Below are 24,629 nucleotides of genomic sequence, written 5' to 3'. Positions count from 1 at the left end.
TGGGGGCGCTCCCTTGGGGGATGCTCTAAGCCCTCGGACTGCTGGGGGCGCTCCCTTGGGGGATGCTCCCCTGGGCCCCGCCCCCTGTGGTGAGCCCCTGTGGTCATTGGGACATTGCCCCAGATCCGAGCCAGTGAGGGGAATGGGGTCCTGCCTTTACCGGGGTTGAGGGGTGGGGTGCCAGGTTTTTGCAGGCTTACTCTTTATTGGTGAATTGAAAACATAAAAGCAGGAATGAGGGCGTGGGAAGGGAAAAGTGGGGTCACTTCAAGCTGTCACCTTGGGCTTTCTAAAAGGGAAACTCCGCGGGTGGGGCGGTGTGCTGTTGGTCTCGTTGTGTCACTGGTGTTGCATGTCTTGGAGATGGGTGTCTTTATTTTTATTTATTTATTTGTTTTTAATTTAAATTTTACTTGGTTAGCAGACAGGGCAATATTGGTTTCTGGAGTCGAATTCAGTGATTCATCCCTTACTTACAACACCCGGTGCTCATCACAACAAGTGCCCTCCTTAATGCCCATCACCCATCTAGCCAGAGAGAGAGTGATGTCTTCAAAGTGAATGTTTTGGCAATCAAAAATTTAATGTCAGGCGCTTACTTACAATTGAAAAAGCTAATTGTCAGGTGCTTGAATTATAGTACTTAGTATAGATGTGGCTTTGGCTGTGGGTATAGATGTCCCTATACAGATCTAGGTATGTTCTGTGTTTATCGTAAATAGCATTCATTCTAAATGAAGTAATTTTCACGTCCCCAGGATTTGGAACGTGTGGTTTGCATGTGCTGATCCCTCCACCTGAACACCCTCCCCTTTGTACCTTCCTGTTGAAATCATCCCTCTTCAAGATTCAAGTGTCACCTCTTCTGGGAATCCCTTCCCCCCAACTTGTCCCCCGGCCTCCCCCTGGCTCCCCCAGAGCACCCCCGTGTGTGACTTGACCACACTGCCCATCATGCGGGTGCCCATGTGTGTTTTCTCTGTTAGATTGGCAGCTCCTTGGGGAGCAGGATTGGGATTCGCTCTTCAAGGGGACTTACTAAAAACCCACCTGTGCCAGGTCCAGCTCTGCATGCGCAGAGCCAAGAATGGATATATGAAGGCAGGCACAGTTGACCGCCTGTCTCGGCCACACAGAACCAGCCCCAGCTGCTGGGTTGATAAACATGATGTCCAGCTAGCTGACCGCTCAGCTGGGCTAGACGCAGACTTGGGCCCCCTGGGGGATTATTTCTCTCTTCTTCAGTTCTCTGGGGCATCCACCAGCCTTCCACACTTCTTGTGACTTCCGCCTCCAGCTTCTGAAGAACTGGAAATGGGGGGGATCCCATGTCTGGGAGCTCACGGTCCTTTCACTTTGGGACTAGCCACTGTTCCTGAGCTGCTCTCAGCTCCGCCTGTATGCTCGCTGGAAGAGCTGTTTATGATGCGCATGCCTCAGGTTAAGTTAAGGAAGCACACCTGGCAAAATAGCCAACCACCCTTTCTGATCTGGATAATGGGGAGAAGGAAGAAGAGTGTGGATGAGAACCAAAGCCAGCCTGTCTGAAATCCACTTGGTAAGCACTGTCTTGCATGGGACGTCCCAGGGCCATGCCACCATGTTGCTCAATGGCCTTCATGTAAACACTTCCTCCCAGGTGCTAAAAATATCCTCTGTGTTGGGGGATTGGCCAGCAGAAAACGAGAAGGAAGGGAAGGCTTTGGGGCAGGAGCCGTGGATTTGTTTTCTGTTGGTTGAATAGAATGGAATTGGCTCTCTGCCCTTCAGAGACACGCAGAGGGACAGTTAACTGGAACCTCCTTGAGGGCAGGGACCGTGTCCTTCCCCATTTGCAGCCCCAGTACCTGGATGGAGTTGGGGTCTCTCAGGGAGTGCTTCTGGGGGTGACGTGAAGGGTTGTCACATTATGTGGCTGTGTGATGTTTCACCAGGTGGTGGTACCGAAGGACTTAACCATTTCTATTACTGCATATTTCTCTATGATGGGAGGAGGACGGTGCTCTCGGCTGAGTGCAGGTGGGACTGGAGCTGGAGGCGCCTCTCATGTTCATGTGTAAAGCTGGGATATTGGTAATTCACAGGGAAAAATATATTCCTGCAGCACGAACAAGGATGCTGACGTTCTGGGTGTCGGCAACATCTGCAAATCCTTTGCTCTGGTTCCTGGACCCTACAGGCTTCAGGAATTTTGCAGAACTCCAGGGTTTGAAAGTTCCATGGGTCTCCTTGGAACTCAGAGTGCCACTGGACTGTGAGGGGCACAGTATGCCCACATTCCATGGAACCTTGGGGGCTCCCAGCATTCCAGCATCCAGTGGGAAGCCACAGAGCTATGGCCTGGAAGTCATCCCTCCGCAATAAAAGGAGTCAAGAATGGCAAATTAATGGACAGCGGCTGCACCAGCTCCTGCCCAGCTCCTACTTAGTTCCTCGGTGGTTTGAATGAATGGATACGAAAATGAGTGAGGGAGGGAAGACAAGATATCCTTTCAAAGCTGTGCTTCTCAGCCACACACACACGTGAACACCGGTGAACACACACACACACACACACACACACAGCGGGGAGAGGCATATTGACTGTCTCGGCACCTGGGTTATCTTCGGGCATTTTGCAGGTAGGGGCTTGGGAGGCTCTACCTCCTGTAGCAGGCAAAGGAGTCCTGTCCAAACCGCCAAGGGTGCCCTCCCCAGGACCCTGTGGGACGGGGCGTGGAGCCTCGTCGCCTGGGCTGTCCTGCAGTGGTTCTCAAGCTGCTTGTGTTCTGGACTCCTTTCTACTCTTAAACATTACCGATGGCCCCGAACAGCTTTTCTTGACGTGGCTTCTCTCTCGTAGCATGTCTCATGTTAGTTATGAACATTGAGAAGTGCTTTTCAGATGTATGCCTTCCTTGGAAAATAACAATAATAAATGAATCACGCGGTAACATACAGATGATGAAAAACATGCCAAAACAGAACATTAGTGAGAAGACTGGTGTTTTACAGATCTCTCCAGTGTCTGGCTTAAATGAGAACAGCTGGGTTCTCCTGTCTGCTTCTGCATTCTATCTGTGCCGAAATCCCTTGTCACTTGCCTCTGGGAGACTCCCCTGTGCATTAGTAAGACACGGAAAAGAAGATAATGTCTTAGTAGTATGAAAATGGTTTGCATCATGAACTCCCTGGAAGGGACACGGTGACCTCCGGGGGTCCCGGGAACATAATTTCAGAAGTGTAGGTGCAGTGGTTGAGAAGATGGCTTTTTAAGCAGCTTAGGCAGCCTAGGGGAGAAGGAGCTTATATCCCGGGTCCACCTGCCACCAGCTGAGTGGCCTTAGACGAGATTACTTTTCTGTGCCTCACTTCCATCCTCTATAAAATGGGATAATAGGACCCACTGCATAGGATTACTATGGGCATTAAGTGAGTGGATATGTATAGCTCTTAGAACAGTGCCAGGCACATATTAAATGCCATGTGTGCTATCTATTTATACGCACACACATGCAGATGCATGCATATATGTGTATATATGTGTATACTCTGTGCTAATATGCATGTGTTTGTGTGTGTAGGTACGATATATAGCATATGCTATACATATACTACTGCCAATAAAATATTTTTTAAAGCTACTACAGCAAAAGTCACCCATTTCACATCATTTCTAAGAAACTGAATTTTTAACACAGCTATTTCTTAAGGCAGCATTTCTGTCCCCTCGCCAGCCAAGGCCGTGTGCAGGGAGTGCCTCATGGAGCAGAACCGTAAGTGCAGGACCCAGATGAGAGGTCAGCTGTGCAGACCCCAGGGTGGCCGGCAGACTGTTCCCCTCCTCTTAGCTTCCCTGGAAACCAGATCAAGGGCTTGGTGACAACTTTTGACGACGTTCCTCATTTTCTCTTCCTCTGTTTACTGGTGGCATGACCATCTTCATTTAGCCACCCGATTGAGAACATCTGGCCACTGGGCAGGGCCGAAATCAAAGAAGGAGCCCACAGCGCCTGGGCCCAGGGATTTCCTGAAACCCCAGCTGCACGTCACGGGCAGCACTGTGCTCGGTCAAGGGCGCAACTCACGCTGGGAGCCTTGTCCTGAAATACTTTTGTCTGGAAGCTCGCAGCATGAGCTTTACAAAGGCACATGCATCCTCTTAGCCTTTGAAAATACACAGAAGTTCAAAAAATAAAAAGATAAAAGGTTGGCTTGGATTATGTCGCCGTAGCATGGGACCCGCGTGAAGGAATCCGGGAGATCTCACGCTGAAATGCCGGCTCCTCTTCCATCTGCGCCGGTGTGGACTGTGGCTCCCCACTCTGGCATATTCCTTAATTCAATTAGCAAGATTCGACTGAATGCCTCTTAGTGCCAGGTGGGCTTCCGAGAGCTGGGAAGAAGGCCTCAGTAACTCACAAGCAATCCCTTGTGAAATGTACATTCGGGTGGGGGAACTTCTGGTAAACTCCGAAGTTAGCAAGTGGAGTCTAGCATTTGTAGGAGGGTGAGAAGTGCTGAGGGAGAGAGCTGCCAGGGGAGGGTGGCTGGGGCTGGCTGCTCTCAGGAGGCTTGGAGGAGGTGACAGCCTTGTCCACGTGGCACCTGGGGGACAGCCATTGCCAAACCCTAAGTGGGCAGGAGCATCCCTGGGCCATCTGAGCAGCAGACACCAGGGCTGCCGAGCAAGTGAGGGGCTAGCAGATGGTGAGGGAGGACGGGGGAAGGCCCGTCGTGGTGGCCGTGTTGGGCTTTAGGTGACTGGCATCTCCCAAGTGTGACACTGTGCCTCTCAATGGACGGCAGTGACATCCTATGGCTAACTCCCTAAGCTCCTCAAATCACAGCATCGCCTCCTCTGGAAAACTACGCCTGCGCCCATCACTGGGCCTGGACCCCTCCTCTGGGTACCTGCCAAGTGGGACAGCCCGCCGGTCCTGAGATTCATGACCTCTTACCTTTGTTCGGGAGCACCACCCCCAACATCTGAGCTCCTAGGGCCCTCCTCAAATGCTGGCTCTCCCCTGGGACCCTTTTTATCTTGGTCCCAAAGGGACCCATCTCCTCCTTCCTCAGAACCCCGCTCACATTCTCTCTGTGCCCTTCCCAGGCACTCAGCTCATCTTGCCTGGCATTTGCCTGTCAGATTCCCCTGCTAGATGCTAAATTCTACGGGGCAAAGACTAGGTACACCTCTGAAACCGTGGCCTGAGCTCCATGTATGTCACCTGCACTAGGCTAGAGAGCTGGGAAGTCCTTCGCTGGCTGCTCTGTTCCATCCGGATGGGGACTGGCGGCTCCAGCTTTGCCCCAGAGGCCTTGGTGCCTGGGTTCCTGAGCATTAGCTGTCCCGCACCGCCCGTGTGCCCCGCTCTGCCTGCACTGTACGTACAACCAGCTCAGCTTTGGCACAGCCCATGTGTCCTCAGGCGAGCCGTCCCTCTGCCGAGAGTGCCAAACCCCTATTTCTTCAGTCAGCAAGTGTGTCTGCTCAGCCCTTACCTCCTCAACAGGAGGGCCACCTCCTTGGGCGACTGTCACGGATGCCCCATCTGCTTCCATGCAGGGCCCTGCCCCTGTCCCTGTCCTGGTGGAATGTTCTCGTCTAAACACAGTGGAGTGTGCCAGAGGGATTCAGGTGGCCCCCTGCTTGCAGGGGCAGCCAACTTGGTCTCTAAAGGGCCAGACTGTAAATATTCTTGGCGTTGCGGGCCTGATGGTCTCCGGTTTGACTGTTCGGTTCTGCCACTGTGGAGGAAAAGAAGCTGCGGGCGGTGCTCAAGCGAGTGGGTGTACATAAGACGGCATTTACAGAGACAGGAGGTGGGACAGGTTTGACCGTGGGCTGTGGTTTACTGGCCCTTGGTCTTGACTCCTTCTAGGCTGTAGAGGGAAGGAGTTGGATTAGCCTGTGTATGCACTGTCTGCTAATTCCTATGGCCCCTCGCGGGACAGGGGGCTCTTGGGGAACGTACGTTGTGCTGCACTCAGCTTTGCGTCCTCGGGGACTAGCCTGGTGCCTGGCGCAGTGAGCCCGGGGATGGGTCAGCGAGCGTAGGGATGACCTTTCCACAGCTACTGAGCCTAGTCTTCTAGGCTAGACCCGCCCCTTCCCTCTAGGCACCTAAGCTGCACCCCCCCACCCCTGTACTAGACTCAATCCCCCCCTCCAGCTGCACCATTTCTGGAATGAGTTTAATGAGCCCTGGGTGGGGATGGGTGCAGTCCGCTCGAGGTTCCCCTGGAAGGATTCGGCTCAGCCCTCTAGACTCTGACATCCTGGGAATGCCTCCCTTCTGGAAGCCCAGTGGACAAACCCACAGATTTCTAAGCACCCAGCCTTGACCAGCGCCCACCTGGATTGACCTGTCCTCGGAGCTGGGGTAAGGGTCGGGGCAGATGGAGCTTCCTGTCTGCTGTTAGTCCCCCAGAAAGGAGGCACTGAGGTGTGAGACCCCCAGCAGGCAAGCTGTTTCCCTCCTGCATTGAGACTGTCCTGGGCTCTGCGTGGCCCTGGCTTGAGTCCTGACATACACTGAGGCAGGCTCTGGAAAACCCCACGTGCTCCACACATATTATCTCACTTAATTGTCATTACAGCCTAGGCCTCGGATATCATTATCCTCATTTTATACAGGGCAGACTGAGTCACAGGAAAGTGACTTGCTTGAGCTCACTTAATGCAGGGGCAGAGTCGGGACTTGAACCTACGGACTGGACGCTGGGGCCTTTGCTCATAACCCTCAATGCCAAGCTGACACGAAGTAGATAGGATCCAGAGCTGGAGGAAACCATGTAGATCGAACAAGCTACCACTCCAACCCCCTCTCTCTGGCTGAGGACACCATTGCACAGAGAACTGAAGTCATCTGCCCAAGATCACACAGCATTCGTAGTAGAGGCAAGATTTCTTTTTAAGGATTTTATTTCTCCCTCTCAAATAAATAAATAGAGAGCACGAGGAGGGGTGGGAAGGAGAAGCAGACTCCCGGCTGAGCAGGGAGCCCATCCCGGGACCCTGAGATCACGACCTGAGCCGAAGGTAGACGCTTAACCGACTGAACCACCCAGGTATCCCTCATCGTAGAGGCGAGATTTAAAGCTGCGTGATTCGATTCCTAATCCAGTGCTTTATCCACACACTCAAACCCCTTCTTTGACTTTTGACCTATAAATAAACAGAGCCAAGGTCCCTCCCTCCACCTAGAGTAAAACAACCTCTCACCTCATCCTTTGCTAAAAAGCAGCCCCTTCTCCTGGGGGTGACAGTGCAAATATGCACCTTAGTTGCTATGGGTGGGTGTCCTGGGATCTGGTTCCCAGATCTGGGCTCAAGAATCAATACTCGGGTGGGCTTGGACAGGTCCGCTTGCCTCTCTGGCCCTCTCTTTTCTCTTCTGGCTCCTGGGGCTGCCAGGCCCACCTTGCCGAGGTGTTCTGAGAATTAAGTCCCCCGATGTACCTGAGTGTCCAGCCAGCCCGATGCCCTGGGTTCTCAGCAAATGCGGCCTCTTGTCCCCGCTTCCTGTCTCCCTCCCGAAGCTCCCCCCGCCCACGGTGCCCTGAGGAACGGCAGCATATCCCACCCACTGCACTCAGCTGCAGAACTTCATGCGGAGACTCCTTGAGAGCGACCACTCTGACCTCTTCCCGGGCAGTGTTGCAAGTCTAGGAAACCACGTTGGGCTCTCTCCACCCCGGAGGCTGTGGCAGCTCCGTGTTTTTGCTCAGCCTGTAATTGGCAGGGTTTTACGATGGTTTCTCTGTTGCCGGAAAGTCCCAGTCTTCTCTCGTTTCTCTCTGACATGTAATCGTATCTCAGTAACCCAAGCGGTGAGGCTCCTGGCCCCTCAGTGGAGGTCTTTTTCTCTGGAGACAGATGTCTGGGTAAAAAGGAAGACATTAGCTGATGGAAGCCAATGCTATGATTAGCCAGACCCTTTAATGAGAACGCCACATGGATTGGCTGGCTCTGGATGTGGGGAGCCTTAAAGTTCTTCATCGGCTCTGTCTTCTTCTTCCTGATCTCGAATAATCTACGGGAGCCCAGACCCTGAGTGCCGGCTGGGGAGTGGATGATGGGAGAGGGAACAGCAGGGGTGAGGGTTTCCAGCATCCAGGAGCCTCCAGGGCTGGGGTGAGTTGTCATGTGTGAGGCCAGGAAGGGATCCTCAGCTCAGGAGCTCGCCCCGCTGCAGGCCGCCCAGAGCCCAGGCCGGCCTTCCCACTCAGCGCTGACGTTGGGAGAAGCGGCGGGATCCACTCGCCTGCAGAACGGTGCTGTCCACCGGAGGTGGTCGTGTTGCCTGGTGGTTAAGAGCTCTGTCCTGGGGGCACTGCCTGGGTCTGTGTCCTGGCTGGGCCGAGTACAGGCCAGGGACCTTGGACGAGTTCTTCACTTCTTTGTGTTTCTGATTTTCATCTGAACAATTGGGATGATTACAACTTGTTCAAGCCTCATTAAAGACAGATATTTTTTGAGCCGTCCACAGTCTGTTACGTGGGGAGAGTGCCGACCCCGCTGCCGGCCCTAGGGAGGTTCTGGGAATCCCAGGAGAGCGGACTGCATTTGACACAGAGCAGGAGAGGTGACTGCCCTGCCGATCTCTCCCCTCCCTTCCCCCTCCCATCCCCCCACCCCATGGCATGCCTCTTCTAAGTCTTGGCATAAACTCTCTGGCTCATTGAAATGCGGCTTCGTTTCAGCATGGCCACGCCTGCGTTACAGAGGAGGACAAGGACGCAGAGATGGGAAGACACTTGCCCAGTGGTCCCAGCAAAGATTTGGAAGAGCCAGAATCAGACTCAGGCAGCATGGCCCTCATCCACGTGCTTAACCACTAGACAGTCCCGCCTCTTGGCGTGTGGGGAGAAACAGGCTTACACTCGTATGGTGGTTGTCACCTGATCGTGCTGGGACAGAGGCATGCCTGGGGGATGGGGTCTGTTCATCCTTCGGCTAATGCAGGTCTAGATCCCCCGTCTCCGCCTCTGTGGTGTTAGGAGGAGCCAGCAAGCCCTCAGAAAGGGCTGTCCCCCCCCGACCCTGCGCAGCAAACCCCCCCCAGTCTGGTCAGAGGCAGGAGGCCCCTGGAGCAAGGGGGGAGGGAGGGCTGGGAGGCCACGGAGGAGGAGTGGGGGCAGGGCACAGACCCATCTGTTTGGAATTAGGCATTGAACACAGTTGGCCAGCAATCGGCTCTATTAGGCCAGAAAGCAGTGCGGAAACAGCCTGCCAAATGTCTAAGTGCAGCCAACTCTCCTCCTGAGATTCCATCCTGGTCTCTTTGCTCTAACGCCCGTTTGCCCGGCACCTTGTCTACGCTGGATGGGGGACCTCCAGTTCGCAGATGAAACCTGCGTCTCCTGGGGCCTAACGGGCAAGGCCCACAGCCGCCGAGCGACCCTCTGACGCGGATCTGATCCCAGGCTTTTGGATGCTAGTGCGTGGTTCCTGGGCCAGCTGTGCTGTGGGTTAGAGTACCTCCGGGTCAGATCAGGAGGCCTGAGTCCCATTTCCTGCTCCGTCCCTGACCAGCTGTGTGGCCTCGGGCAAGTGGGATGACCTCTCTGAGCCGGACCTTCAGCTCTGACCTATAACATGTGACATCGTGTAACGTCCCCACCAGGAGGGCATGAGGAGGTGCAACCACAGTGAGCCTGGGCCACAGTGTTCAAAGTCCGGGAAGGACCTGTCTACATTCCTGAGGGGCAGCGCCACCTCCCACAGACTTTCCAGCTGGGGAGCATGGGGGTCCGGGACAATCTTTCCAAGCCCTCATTCCTGGGTGCCATTTGTATTTTTTTTTTTTTTTTTTTTAATTTGGAAAATTTTGCTGGGTCTGTGCGGTCACACGTCCCTTACCTTCTGTTCCTGTTGGTCTTCTTTACTGCTCCCTACTTTTCCTTCTTTACTTTGGGCCTAAGGCTCTGGAAATGAAATCCCAAATCCTGGGAGGCTTTCTCCTTAAATACAGCCCTTGGGAGCTTGCTAGGTCAAGGTTCTGGGGAGATGCCAGCCCCGCATTGGGATGCGAGAGAAGGTTTTAAAGGTGCCATTTGTTGAGGGTTTTTTGGTTTTGGTCGCCGTATTTTACAACCACGAAAGCAGCCATGACCACTGAAGAAAATCCTGAAAATAGAGAAAAGTGTAATGGCCTGGAGGGAAACAAAGCAAAACAAAACAAAACAAAACTGTCCCAGAAAGTACTGATTTTAGCATTTTAGAGTATTTCCTTTCTCTCCATTTTCGGTTCCTTTCTTGTTAAGACTATAATTCTGATTCTGGTATTGTTTCTTTTGTTTGTTTTTTTTTTCCAATTTAACAGTACAGCAGATATTTCCCCATGTTATTTTAAATTCTTCATGAGCATTATTAATGATGGAGAGACTTCTCCGTCAGAGGACGGGTACTTGAACATACCACGCTGCTCTTCATGCTCTCCTTCAGGTGGGGCACGCTGGAGCCCTCTGGCATTTCACTATTAAAAATAACATGGTCATAAATCTCTTTGGGCACAAAACCGCACATCAGGCCATTTCCTGGAGCAGAGATTCCTGGAGGAAATTACAGAGTGGAAGCCAGAACAGTCTGAGGCCTTCGATGCCCCACATGAACGTCCTTTTGTTCTGGACAGAAGGCTGTGGTCTTGCCCAGCAGGCAAGAGCAAGGCCACCTCCTCTGCGGGGGAGGGGGGGCTCTCGTGATGCCCATAAGTGAGGTCAGAATCCAAGGGAAGGCTCGGGAAGGCTCCAGGTGGGGCCAGGCTCAAGCTCTTTTCTCGAAGCAACTCTGGGAGTCATGGTGGTCCAGGTTAAGTTCCGCCCGAAGCTGGGACGACTGGTAGTGGTTGGAAGGCAGAAGTATCAGGACACGGAAGGTTCTGTGATGCTGCCGTAGACTATGCACGAAAAGGCACGCACCCCCAAGCTGCGGGCTCCTTCTGGGCCCTACTCTTCACTCTTCGTCGCTGGTCTCTGCACCTCTGACCGATCACGCGTTTGCTTCTTTGTTGAGTCTCTGGAACACCGCGGATCTAAGCTGCTTCATCCACTTGGCTCGCTGCTGGCCTCCTCCCGCCCGGTGCCTTACCTGGTGCACAGCAGGTGTGCACTCCGTATGTATGGAATGAATGAACGGTGAGTGGGGGCGAACGTAAAGACCTCTGGCAGGCCCCAAAGCATGAGTGTTGGAAGTAACAATCCTTGCCTGCATGCCTTTCTCGAGTTCTTCTTCTGGGCCTGGCATCCGGTCCCGGACACCTCCTGGGCCATCCTACAAGGGATGCAGGATGTTATCAGCCTGTTTCCTGACTCCTGCCGCCTTAACATTATAACAGAAACATTTTCCTCATTTTATAAAAAAAAAAATTTCTATGAACCATGATTTTTCTTCCTCTCACACATGGAAGAACATTCTGGAATGCACTTCATACTCTCCTTCATACGTTGGAAGGCTCTGGTGTTCACCTTGGAGGAGGATTGCTGGGGCATAGAGCCTACCTCTGCGTCGCTTGCCCCAATACTGCCGGTGGCTTCTTGTATGGCTGACGAGTCTACCTTCCCTTTAGCCCGGCATGAGGTTCTGTGTTTACACGTACCCCGGACACTTGGCATCACAGAGCCTGCTAATTTGTGCCAGGCTCATCGGTGTCAAGTGATGCCTCCTCCTGTCTGCGTGTGCGTTTCTTGAATTGCTAAGGAGGCCCCGGACTTCTGTGCCTGCCCTGCCCTCAGCCCAGCCGCACCCCCACCCCAAGCTCACTCGCTCTTCTGTTTGTCCTTCAAGAGAAGTGTAGACATTTGCCCCTTCAGCAGGCTCTGGTCCCAGGCCTCTCCTTTCTGCTCCCCGCGCTGCCCTTCCAGAAGAGCAGGATAAAGTCGTGTGTACAAATCCAGTTCTGGAGTCTCACATCACTGGGATCAAAGTCTGCTCCAGCACTCTACGGGCTGTGCAACCTCCACCAAGGGCCTTAACCTCTCTGAGCCTTAGAGTCCTCCCTTGCAAACCAAGTATGAAAAATGGCACCTCCTGGGAGAGTTTTCTTGAGAATTAGGGGAGATTGTTTACGGGCAGTGTTTCGCCCGTCATATGGCTGAGTGCCTGGTAGCTGTGGGGTCCCAGAGCCCTTGTAATCCTGCATTGTCATTACCTGTTTATTTTCCTGGCCTCCTCAGCTTGGGAGGACTCCGGGGCGGGGGGAGGGCTCCTTTTGCCGCATCTTAAATTTTTCAGCTCCCAGCGTGCTGGGCCAACAGCAAGACGGTAATGATGGGTTGATCTAGATGCCATTTTAAAGTCCCTTCCAACCCTGAAATTCTATGATCAGGAAATGGAAAAAGCCCTCCTTCCTAAGGTCTCTCAATGGGGCTTGATTACAGGCTGCAGGTCATTATAGAGGCCGCAGCGGCGGCCGGAGCTCTGCGTGGCCCAATGGCTGCTTGGTACGCTCAGGAGCTATCCTCTTTCCGCTGACCAGGGGATGGGAATCCTGGCAAAGGCAGGGCCTCAGCCTTCAGACCCACGAGAGACAGCCCTCTGCTCCCTACCCCAAGGGATGGCAGGGCGGCCTCTGTGGCGTGTGAATATCAGGAACGTCACGGAAAGCGAGAGCAGAGGGGGTCTTTAGAATATCCAGTCCAGGGGTCACAGTCTCCTGGGTCCACAGGGGCCGTGTGGAGAGTACAGATGGATAAAGCGGCCTGGTCAGCAATAGGGAGTAGTGGGGTCTGTGACAGACCGGCAGACTGACCAGGTTCTGACCAAAGGAGATGGCTGTTGCTTAGCCCAGGGGGAATGTGAGCCTCGGGCTCCTGCATCTTCTCTTCCTTTTAGCAAAGGAGGTCCAGATTTTTATGTGAAGTTTTCTGATTTTTAAAAGTGTTAGCAGGGGGGCGCCTGGGTGGCTCAGTTGGTTAAGCGTCTGCCTTCAGCTCAGGTCGTGATCCCAGGATCCTGGGATCGAGCCCCACATCGGGCTCCCTGCTCAGCGGAGAGCCTGCTTCTCCCTCTCCCTCTGCCTGCCTCTCGGCCTACCTGTACTCTCTATCTCTCTGTCAAATAAATAAATAAAATATTTAAAAAAAAAAAGTGTTAGCAGGACGCCTGGGTGGCTCAGTGGGCTAAGCGTCTGCCTTCGGCTCAGGTCATGATCCCAGGGTCTGGGGATCAAGTCCTGCATCGGGCTCCTTGCTCAGCGGGGAGCCTTCTTCTCCCTCTGCCTGCCACTCCCCCTGCTTGTGTTCTCTCTCTCTTTCTCTCTCTGACAAATAAATAAAATATTTAAAAAGATAAAAGTGTTCACTAATTCAGAGTTTTGTCAATTGCTGTATGGCCCAGACAAAACAGGCCCATGAGACAGCAGTTTCAACACCCTCTGATTTAACACCAGATTTGACAGAGTGGGAAACTGATGCTCAAAATTTGGGAACTTGCCAAGGTCCCCCAAGGGGTGGTGACCCAAGGGATATAAAACACAGTCCTTTGTGGCTTAGTGTAGGCGCATTTTCCACCACCCTGAGGGGCCCCTCGGTGCTACCTTTCTCTGAGGCAGGAACTGAAGCCCAGAGAGGGATAGGGCCTTTCTCTAAGTCACACAGCTTTGCAATGGCAGAGTCCAGAGGAGGGCTGGGGCTTCTGAGCCCTCCTGCATGGGACTACCCAGCCACTGTGCTGCCAGAAACGACCCTGGAATGGTTCCAGCAAAAGCCTGGCCAGGAGCTTGGCACAGGGCACATTCTGAGTGGCAGCCAGTCAACAGGAAGCGGCTGGCCCACCTGTGGGCAGTCATGGCGAGGTCCTGCTGTGGCCTGGAGAGCAGTTTGTGGGCAGTCTGTAGGCTCCCGGAGCTACTGATCTCAGCCCGACAGTGCAGAGAACGCCTTTGGCCTCTTTCTGAAGGGTCCCACCAACTGTGTGCCTGGAGTCTGATTGAAGGACGTGTCTTTACCCTTGAACCGGCATTCTTAAAGAGTCTGCCTGTGGGGGAGTGGGGGATGTTTATTCTCCTTTGTGGCCAGCCTCGTGGCCTAGGAAAATGAACCTGGGCTTGTAATTATGAGAGTTGTGAGCAGTTCCAGTTCATGATGTCCTAGCCGTGACACTGGCTGGCCATTATAGTAATTGTTGCCCTGCTGACCTCACAGAGCTATTTATTGTGAGAGTGTAGTCTGGCAGATGGATCCAGATTGCCAAAGAAAATGCTAGAGAAATGGAAATTATTTTTGGCCTTAAATTCCTCTTGAACTGGAGCAGGAATAATAGGAGTCAGAGCATTCAGCAGGTGCAAAGGCCCTGAGGCAAGAATGAGCTTGGAGAATTCAAGAACAGGTATGGAGTTAGTAGGATTGGAACTGAGAGGACAAGGGAGAATGTGGGAGATAAAGCAGAAAGAGGTGGCCCATGGACAGGCAGGAGCAGGGTGCAGTTTCTAGAGGGAGGGCCAGCTGGCTGGTGGCATCTCATGGGAGGGTGCTGCCCCCCAAGATGGTGGGGAGGCGCTCACCCCTCTGAGGCACACCTTTCTACTGGGTCCTGCCTGGCAGGAGAACAGAGAAGTCCAGAAATGGAGAAGACAGTAGGGTGGGGGAGGGGGATCACCCCGAAAGACATTGAGGAAAAGGGGGTGGATCATCTGGGCTGTGAAGTGGGAGTAGGGTTTAGCTGGATGGCGAGAGGTAGATAGATTTCCCAGGTAGGGCTTGGTATTAGCTACGGAGCCAGTATGGAAATGAGCAGGCTTGCTTCCCTCTCTGGGAAAGCTGCCGTGAGATGCCGGAGTGAGGACAAAGCCTAGAGAGCCCTGGATTGGAAAGGTCAAGAACCCGGAGGACCTCGGGGGTCTTAACAGGCACACCCATGTCATATCTGGACTCCACGTGTCCACCTGTGCCCCGAGAATGCAGGACCCCCCCATTCCTTCTAGCCTCACTTATTTGCTCCGAAGTCACAGCCCCAGGAGGGTATCTCGCTGCCTGAGAACGCAGAAGTCTGAGGAGCCTCCTGGGACCCCTCCACTCCTGCTGTGGAGAGGCAGCCTGTGTAGTGACGGTCCCACAGAGCAGGCGCGCAAGGGAGAGAGGGGACTCGCGGGAAGGAGCCTGGGCACTTGCTAGAAGGAAGAAGGGCAGCCACAGGTGGCCCCTTCTTTCCTGACCCCAGGCCATTTGCTTCCCTTCCACAGCATGGAAGGCGCGTCCGCTCTGTGCACCATGCTGGCAACACGAGAGAGAGCCAGTCAGTGTATGTGGCTCTGGGGCACTCTGAGCTTCCCGGTGACCCTGAAACCACAGCAAAACACACCCGTTCTCCGTTGCCTGGGAGCATGCTGTACCCGACGGGAGACGGGCAGAAGAAGAATGAACTAGGGGTTGGCCAGTCCCGTGGATCATTCTTGAATCCTTGAGAATCCCGTAGGTAAGAAATGACATCTCCTTGTTGTGTGTATCACTTCGATTATTAGTGACCTGGAACCACTCTTTATAGCTAATTGGTCACTTGCATTTCTTCTCCGTTGATCTGCCTTTTTTGTCCTTTCCCCATTTTTAGAAATTGTGTGCGTATCCTTATTTTGTAAGCGCTCTTTATATATTATGAATATTAGCCAGGTGCCTGGCAGGCTGCAAATAGGCTTCTTGGTTCGCCTTTATTTTTCACAGTTGCTCAGGGCGTTTGATCCCGTAGCAGGTACCAGACACCTTTTTCTTTAGAGGGTCAGGTCGTAGCTATTTTCGGCTTTGCGAGCCACAGCCTTTCTGTCACAGCTCCTCGCCTGTCGTCACAGCACAAAAGCCACCCCAGGCACTATGGAAATAAATGTGCACAACTCTGTTCCAATAAAACTTTATTTACAAAGACGGGGCCAGACTCCAGTTTACAGCTCCTGCCTTAGGGAGGTTTGCATTTCTAATGTGTTCCATCTTTTCCTTTATGTAAATATGGAATTTTATGCTCAACAGAGGACTTTCCCACTCCAAGATAAAATGGGGCGGGGGGAGCTAGAATAAGAAAAAAATACTCAAAAGTAGTGTGAGCCAAATGCCCCATGAGTGATTAATTCCATCAGTTGGTTCTAGACAGAGCATCCTGGACGTGCCGACACGGCTCTGCACCTTGGCCAGTCCCGAGTCCCCTGCAGGGAGAGGCACAGGACTGGGTCAGGGCCAGCGGCATTGGGACCCCGAGCACGGTGGCCCAGAGTGGAGGATGGCACTCCAGAGGGGTCTCCTCTGCCCCGTGCCCTCCTCTCTGACCTTTGCTCTCACCACTGACCTTGAAAAGTGTGTTCTCAGGGGACACTTGAGAGACCTGTTCAGTCAACTAGCTAGTCCTAGGCAGCCCCAATGGGACCCCAAGTGAGAACCCCCAACTTCCACAGAAGCAGCCAGTCCCCTTTGCCCCCTCTCCTCCTCCCAGATCTGGGCCCTTCTGTGGACTGGGTTGTCAGCCTGATGTTAAAGGATCGCATGTGAATTTTATACCAAGCCAGAGGAGACTGATTCCTCTAGCCTTTACTTCCGATCTCGCAGTTATTTTTTTACACCCAGTGCTGCACGTAGGATACAGCTTGTCTGTCAAAAATTTTAATTAAAAACTCATAAACCCCACCTGGTGTTGCAAAGAGCAAACGGGGAGATGTATTTACTTCCCTGGATTTGCGGGGTCCAGTGGCTTTTCTCCTCCTTCCCTCCCTGCTTACCTCCCACCCCCTTGGCTTGCTTAGCCTCAGGGCCCCCTGCAGACCCCAGGCTTGGGGTTGAGTCTCTGAGGACACTCACAGACAGATCCTTCACCTTTCTGCACCTCAGTGGGCACTCCTTAAGAATTTAAGTGATCATGTGGAACTCTGTAGGTCTGTGGCCAAGGGGAAGGGAGATTAACTAAGGTCATGTATCACTGCTGGCGTCAGTCCCAGAGCCTGGCAATCTGGATTCAGGCACTGACTTTGCCACCTGCTGGCCGCGTGACCTTGGACCAGTGACTTCCCCTCTCTGTGCTTGCCTAATGTGCAGGGCCGCTAGGCCCCGAATGCTAGGTTGTTCGGAAGATGAAATGGCTTAATCCACATCAAGTGTTTGTAATAGTGCACGTGGGAGTAGTTAGTAAGTGGCAGGTGTTGTATGTGATGTGCTGGGCACATAGTAGCTGATCACTAAAGACAGTCGCCCTTCTGTGGTATCAGGTGTGCCGGAATGTTTCCACCATCTTCATCTTCGCCGCCTCCCCAGGGATTTCAGATCCCCTGCCTGTCTACCTCCTCATACACCTGGATAGCCTTGCTTCTCTGTCCTTAGCAGGCTTCGGCTTGATGAGAATTTCCAAACCATGTTTGCTGATCTTTTAAAACCCCTGAGATGAGTATTTACTGCCAAAATGGGCAAGTGTGTCTGAAGGATTTAATTCGGGCACGGGATAATAATGCTGGAGACCGAAGGAGGGAGAACGGCAAGGATTTCCTTCCTTTGCCCTCTGAGGCCATGAGCCACGAGCACCTCTGTTGATCACTTAAAATCCTATTTGAAAAGGTTACTGGTTATTATGGAAGAATTGCACGGCGTAAGGACTCAGGAAGAAAGAACCGGAGGCTGGCCTCCTCAGACTCCTCCTCCATCCCCAGTCTTCCCTCATGAGGGGTTTCACCCTGCATCCCCAAGCTGCTCCCAGCCACGGTGGCCGCCCCTGGGCAGAGGAGGACCCCCCCTCCCGGGCCCAGGCACGCGATGCTGTCAGTGGTGATGAGACCAGGCTCCTGTGCCCCGTGTGCCGAGTCCGTGAGCTGCCTTCACTCCACTCTGTCAAGGTTACTGGTGTGCCCATTTTCCAGAGGAGGAGACTGAGGCTTCTGATGCTCTCAGCACTGGTTTCAGGTTGCCTGGCAAGCAAGTGGCAAAAGGTACAGCTAGCTGCCTTCTGAGAGCCTCGGGCCCCTCCCAAAGTCCACCCTCTGCCTCAGCTCATCTCCGATGACTTCCAGCCGGTCTTCCCCACGCCTCCTGCAGCCGTGTCTCATTTGATGTGGGATGAAATGAAGGATGATGAAATATTTATTGGCCTCGTGTCTGATGGGCGCCTTCCCAGGAAAGCCCGGAGAAGCAGTTTGGAACGTGGAGCTGGTGCTCAAAATTGCTCAAAAGGCTACTAACTGGTTTATTCACGAGTCTTCATCTCTGGTATTGAAAATGCGATGTGAGAGGTGGTCTTGGCCTGGGAGCTCCAGTGGGAATGGGTGAGTCTCCTGGTTTCCCAAGGACGGAGCCAACCCAGAGGAAGAGACTGGAAAAGGGAATCCAGAGGAGTCACCTTTGCCCATTTGTTGGCTGACAGGTCCCTGCACTCCCGGGCTGACATGATCAGGTCCTGTGTCGCTGTCTGACCTCGTCTCGTAGAATCACCCCTTCTGCTGGGCACATTCACACTGCACCAGCCCCCGCACTGAGGACGGCTGGCTTGTTTCTGCCCTGTGATCTCGCTCTGCCTCTCCCCTCTGCCTGAACTCTGCTTCCCTCACCCCTGCCTTTGCACGGCCGACTCATTCGGAGGCTCGGCTGAGCGTTCACTCCAGGGCCACCTCCCTGTCGTCCATGGTCTCGCTGGCTGCTTTTGTTTTCTGCAGAAGTGTTCGCCATGCTCTGCTGTTTGATTTGATGCATGAGCTTCAAGAGGAGAGGGGCTTTGTCTTGTTCACCGTTGTATCACCCATATCCAAAACAGGGCCTGGCACATTCTGGGCCCCGAGGAGTCCTTGCTAAATGACCGATGGCTCCTGGTTGCTCATTATATAAAGCCAAGGGCTTGGACCAGGTGGTTGCGGAAGAGATTCCATGCTCTTGACAAGGTCTGTGCACTTGAGAGCATTTCACTCCTGAGGCTTTCTCTTACTGGCAGTCACTGCTCGGACCAGCCTCATGCAGGGATCTCAGTTCCTTGCTAGCAGAACCTGAGGCAAGCATTCGGTGTGCGTGGATTACTAAGGAGGTGCTCCAGGAGAAGGCGAGGTGAGGGAGACAGGGGAGGGCAGGGAGAGGAGAGAAGCCAAGCAGGGACGTGCCTCCAGCTGCAGTCAATCCTCAGCTGACTCCATGGGAACCCTGAGCACAAAGTGTGCCCACGACAGGTTTGGCTCCAACACGGAGGCAAACGATGCCAGCATCGTGTAATCACAGGCACCTCAGTCATTCCGGGGGCTGCCCAGGGTGAAGGGGGCCAGGCTGTGGGCTCCTCCCAGGCAAGGCGGCTCCTGTCTAGCCGGGACAGTCCTCTGGAGCCAACAGCCACAGCAGCTGAGGGGGAATGGCCATTCAGGCTGGGTGCCAACAGCATCTCTGCTCTACAGGGACCTGGAGCCTTCCAAGTAGCCTGACCCCAGCTAGGCAAATGAAAACCTGAAACCTGCCTTTCCAGGTGAAGGGAGTCCGGAGGTCACTGGGAGTAATCTGCTACCTAAGGAAAGCCCAGCAGCTCTTGGTTACCATCGCCTGCCCCTTGGCGCCACTCAGGTTTCTTGCTCATCCTCCAGGCCAGCCTTTCTCTCCAGAGAGGAAAAAAGGAATGGAGTTTCTTTCCTTAGTGTCCCTACTGTGTGCCAGAAACTGTTCTGAGAGTTTTGCACGTGGTACCTCACTTAACGCTCTCAGTAACTCATCCGGGTGAGTCTTACAATGCCGGTGTCTGCAAGGCATAAGCCCTGGCTCTCGAGGTCCGACGCCTTGCCCAGGGCCTCACAGCTCAGAGGTGGTAGTGGGAGAATCTCGCCCATGTCCTCTGTGCCAAAGCCTGTGATCTGCCTTCTCCCCACACTGCCTCGGTGAGCTTGGGTAGGGCGAGAAGAGGCATCCCTCTGCCCACAATCTTCCAAGGCTCCCACTTGCGTTTGGGGTAAGGCCAAACCTCTGGGCCTGGCTTCCTACGCCCCTCTGTGTTTTGCCACCTTCCTTCCTGTTCCGTCGTATCCCTCGTGTTGCCCGCTGCCACCCTCCCTGTGGTGTGAAGGGGCAACTGGCATTTGCTCAATGCCTCAAAATGTTAGCTCTTGTTTGGGGAGCCCTCCCCATAGGCCCAGGCTAGGTATATTTTGTAGGGGTTATTTTTTGGAATCCTCCCAAGAACCCACAAGATCAGCCCTGTTTTTCTGGTCTTAGAGATGAGGAAGAGGAACTCAGGTGACGTAGCTTGCTCACATTCTCATGGCCAGCAAGTGGTAGGAGGAAGGATTGAGCCCCACACCCTGAGCTCTTATCTACTAGACCAGGGATCGCCGAGAGAACTTTCCCAGGCATGGGAATGATCCATAGCCGTACTGTTTAGTCTAGTAGCCACCAACCACCTAAAGCCAGGAAGTGCTAGAAATTTGGTTAATACACCTGAGGAACTATATTTTACGTTATACTTAATTTTAATTAAAAGTCGCCACATGTGACCAGTGGCCGTGCAGAACTGTGAAAATCTTGAGGTGTTACTCTGCTTGCTGCCTAAGACATCAGCCTGATGGCAGATACGGGCAGAAGACATGAGTTTCCTGGATCAGAGACAAAGGACTTTATCACTCCCAGCACAGCTGGGCAGCCTGAGCTTCATGTTTGCGTCATTTCAACTTGCTCCCCAAGTCCTGTGGCTTTGCTTCACAGCTAAGGGACCGTGATCTTTTATAATGGCCCACAAGCAGACCTCCCAGCTTTTCCCCCTGGAGGGAGACATTATGATACTGGATGGTAAGCAGATCTGAGTTCTGCTCCAGAGAGACCCACGACCTCTACCTTCCGTTCTCTATACATCTTGGAGTTGGCCTCAGTTTCCCCCATTTTTCAGATGAATAAACTGAAACTCACTTCAGTTACGCTCCCTGAAAGTTGAAATTGTGGACTGTTCTATCTGTTACTCGTTGTCAGCTCTGCCCCTACCCTGCAAAATAAAAACGAAAACAAAAACTTGAGACCTTTGTCCTCCTTGCTCCCTTTCAAAACTTTACCCTACAAGATTCTGGAATTCCTTTTCTCTTTGGCCTTGTCATGTTCTTCCCATCTTTCTAGAGCCAGGGCCAGGGTTGCCTCCTCCCTGAAGCCCTCCCTGTCCAGCACAGTCTGTTTCTTCTCTAAAAGAGAGCATCCAGTCTCATACTCCTGAGTGGCAGCTCTGGACAGCAGAGTCTTACCTTCCTGTGCTAAATTTCCTTGCACAGTGTCTGTTGAAAGCCTTGGGGAAAACAAACCAGCAAACAGAGACACCCCCCCTACAAAAAAAACAAAAACAAAAACAAAAAACAAAAAACAAATCTAGCAACCACCAACTCCTGCTTTATGCCCTGAACAGTATTCACAGCAGATTACCCCACTGCCTACTCCAGGAGCCAGGGTGTATGAAGAGGACTGAGTTTCCCAGAAAGAGAAGGGGGAATTTTGAAATGACTTAAAGAAAAGCTTGTTGAATTGTGGAGTTTTGGTAAATCCACCCACGAGGATAGAGAAACTTGACATTTGTCTTCTGAGCCAGTGCAAAGAATGAGTCGCATTTCTTCCTAAATGAGCAGGAGGCAGTGGAATGATGCCTGAGCTGGTCTCAGGAGATCAAGGTTCTAGTCCAAGTTCTGATGCTAACCAGCTGTATGACCGTGGGGAAGACACTCCCCTTTCTGGGCCTCAGTTTCTCCTCTAAGAAGTGGGACAGGAATGAGAGAAGAGGAACCAGCCCCTCAAAGTACCTTCTTCCCACCCTTCTTTTCAATTTGTGCTTCCACACTCTGGGCCTAGGAGAGCCCATCTTCCCCTTCATAAGAACCAAGGGCCTCCCTCCTCCCCCCTCATCCTGCTTCCTGCTGCCTCCCTGAGCAGGACCAGCCTCTGGCCCTCCTCCTGTAGAACATGGACCTCCACACTGGCTGGCCGAGGGAGCACTAGCTGTAAGATGGGCTGAAAAAGGAGCACTTGATTTGAACCCAGGTATGTTTCTTCAGCTTTAACGCATCACGCCGTCATCCTACGTGGCAATCGTGGTCATAGTGGGCCTTTACTGTGTTAGGCACTGTGCTGAGAAATTCATATCATCTCCTGCAGAATCCTTGCAAGAACCCCAGGATGCAGGTGCTATTATTACCCCAATTTTGCAGATGAATAAACTGAGGCCCAGAGAAGTGAAAGCCACAGAGCTGGTGAAGGACAGAGCCTGTTCTGGAAGTCCGATCTCATGAGCACCTACTCCATTCTTACAAATGGAATGTGGGTTGGTTGGAGATAGAAAAATTATAGAATGAGCCCTATATGTGTCCACTCTGCTGCATAACAAATAATCCCCAAGTCTCAGTGTATATTTCTTGTTCGTATTACAAGAAGACTGTGGGTCAACTGCAGGCCAGCAATGTGCCTTGAGTTATCTCTAAGGCCTGGGCTAAAGGTAGTCATTTTTTAGGGCATGCCACAATCATGCCAGAGCTGAAAAATCCACATAAAAAACCCTCACATAATCAAATTTAAATCTTCTGCTTTGAGATGGTACACATCATACCTCTTCACATCCCACTGGCCAAAGCAAGAGACAGGGCCAAACCCAACATCAATGGAGTGGGGAGGTATAGCCTTCTCGCGGTGACAGGGAGGGGGCAGGGAGGGGGCAAATAAATATTTGCATAAGACAGTCGGCCATCAGCTGTTGGGCTCTGCAGCCAGATGCATAAGTCTGACCACCTGGCTCTACCACTTAGTAGTTGTGTGACCTTCAGGAAGGTACATCTCCTCCTGATGCCCCAGCTTCTTCATCTGCAAAATGGGGATGGTTATTACAGCCCTGCGTGAGTCTCCTGGGGCTGCCATCCCAGAGTTCTACAACTGGGTGACTTAAACAACAGAAGCTTATTTTCTCCCAGTTCTGGAGGCTGGAAGACCAAGATCAAGTTGCTGTCCAAGTCAGTGTCTCTTGAGACTTCTCTTCCTGGCTAGCAGACAGTTACTTTCCCACTGCGTCCTCACTGGCCTTTCTTGTGTGGGTGCACTGTGAGTGCTCTTCGGTGTCTCTTCCTTTTCTTACAAGGTTACCCGTCTGTGGGCTTAGGGTCCCACCCTTATGACCTCATCTAACCTCAGTTACCTCCCCATGGGCCCTGTCTCCAAATACAGTCACATGGGGGGTGGGTAGAGCTTCACAAGGAAGCACTGAATAGAACCTAGGTTGCTCTTAGTGCTTGGTTGTTGCTTGTCCCCCATTATACTGATTGTGTATTTCCCCATAGTGGTGAATCCTCATTCCATTTATCTTTATGTCCTTGGCACCTATCCCTTGGTACAGACCAGGTGCTCAGAAAATACTTCTTGGAATCCTACAGGGAAGCGGGAGGCCGTTACTGGGAGCCACCCAGGTTTGGGGAACCCTGGGTGTTGCTAACCTGCTGTGACTTGAGGCACATCATTGTCTTGTGCCAACCAGGATCCAACACATCAAGGCAAGTGTTTTGCAAATAGCAAGATTTCATTCTTTTTATGGCCAAGGAGTATTCCATTGTGTATATATACCACATCTTCTTTCTCTATTCTTTTATTGATGGACACTTGGGGTGCTTCCATGATTTGGCTATTGTAAATAATGCTGCACAGAGTGATGTAGAGAATTGTTGAATCACTACATCGTACATCTGAAACTAATATAACACTGTATGGTAACTACACTGGAATTTTTTTTTTTTTTTTAAAGAAAAAGGCCAAAGGTTGGGCCAGCAAAATCTAAGCAGATTTCATTTTCTCAGGGCCTTTGATGCCTACACCAAGGCAACTGGGCAACATTCAGAACCAAAATTGACTCCAAGAGATTCTTTTTACAAAGATGCTTTTGTAAACTCCAAAGTGGTAGTATTTCGGCAACCCCCCTCCCACAGGTACTGTCTCCCACCAATAAAGCACCATAATGACCCCGCATGACAGTGCTGGGTGTGGATGGGCATCAGGAGAACTCACTCTTACTGCCTTGTGTCCAGGAAAGTTTCTGGGTCTTGCTCATGAGTCTGGGTATTCATCTTGAGTAGCCACTCAGAGACAGAACCACCAGGCTCAGAGCCACCTCTTGGGATTCAGTGGTAACACTCCAACCTCCATGTTTGTTTCTTCTTCCCAATTCACATCTGGCTTTGCTTAGGAAGAGCTGTGTCTGAGGGTGTTTGTTTAGCAGAGGGATCCACCAGCTAAGGAGAAAAAGATCACAGGACATAGGGACAGCCCGCCTTTCGAAGTTCTCTGCCTGATGTGGTTCAACTCAGCTCAGCTTAATGGTGTCAGAGTGGATGGCACCATGTGCAAGTTCTCGGCTTCTCCCAGCTCACTGCTAATTAATTATTGGCATGATGAATAATTCAGTGCATTTTGACTCTCAAAGGCTCAATTTCCTCATCTGGGAAATGGGAGCAAAATGACACTTTCCATAAGATGTGTCGCATCTGGCCCAGAGTAGATGATCATGACGGTGATGGTGATGGTGTGTGATGATGATGATGGTGATGATGATGATGATGATAGTGATGATGATGATGGTGAGGATGGTGATGATGATGATGTTGATGATAGAGATGACGATGATGATAGTGATGGTGGTGGTGATGATGATGGTGATGAAGATGATGATGTTGATGGAGATGATGATGATGGTGATGGTGGTGGTGATGATGATGGTGATGATG

General features: G+C 52.3%; 1 protein-coding gene across 3 annotated transcripts in view; it reads left to right on the top strand.

The window, feature by feature from the left end:
- Positions 1 to 24,629, top strand: part of ST3GAL1 (ST3 beta-galactoside alpha-2,3-sialyltransferase 1) — an 87,898-nt gene that overhangs the window by 25,663 nt on the left and 37,606 nt on the right. Inside the window, exon 1 of one of the 3 annotated variants that reach the window (XM_035011988.1) lies at positions 14,762 to 15,397. The exons of the other annotated variants lie outside the window; for them this stretch is intronic. The gene's annotated coding sequence lies outside the window, so the exon portion shown is untranslated. Of the gene's footprint in view, positions 1 to 14,761; positions 15,398 to 24,629 lie in introns of those variants that run through there. 3 annotated transcript variants of the gene reach the window in all.

This window comes from Mirounga leonina, unplaced genomic scaffold, assembly GCF_011800145.1.
Source record: "Mirounga leonina isolate KUSES-001 unplaced genomic scaffold, KU_Mleo_1.0 Mir_165, whole genome shotgun sequence".
Taxonomy (NCBI): Eukaryota; Metazoa; Chordata; class Mammalia; order Carnivora; family Phocidae; genus Mirounga; species Mirounga leonina.
The sequence above is the reverse complement of the archived record's forward strand: the minus strand, read 5'-3'. Positions and strand labels throughout refer to the sequence as shown.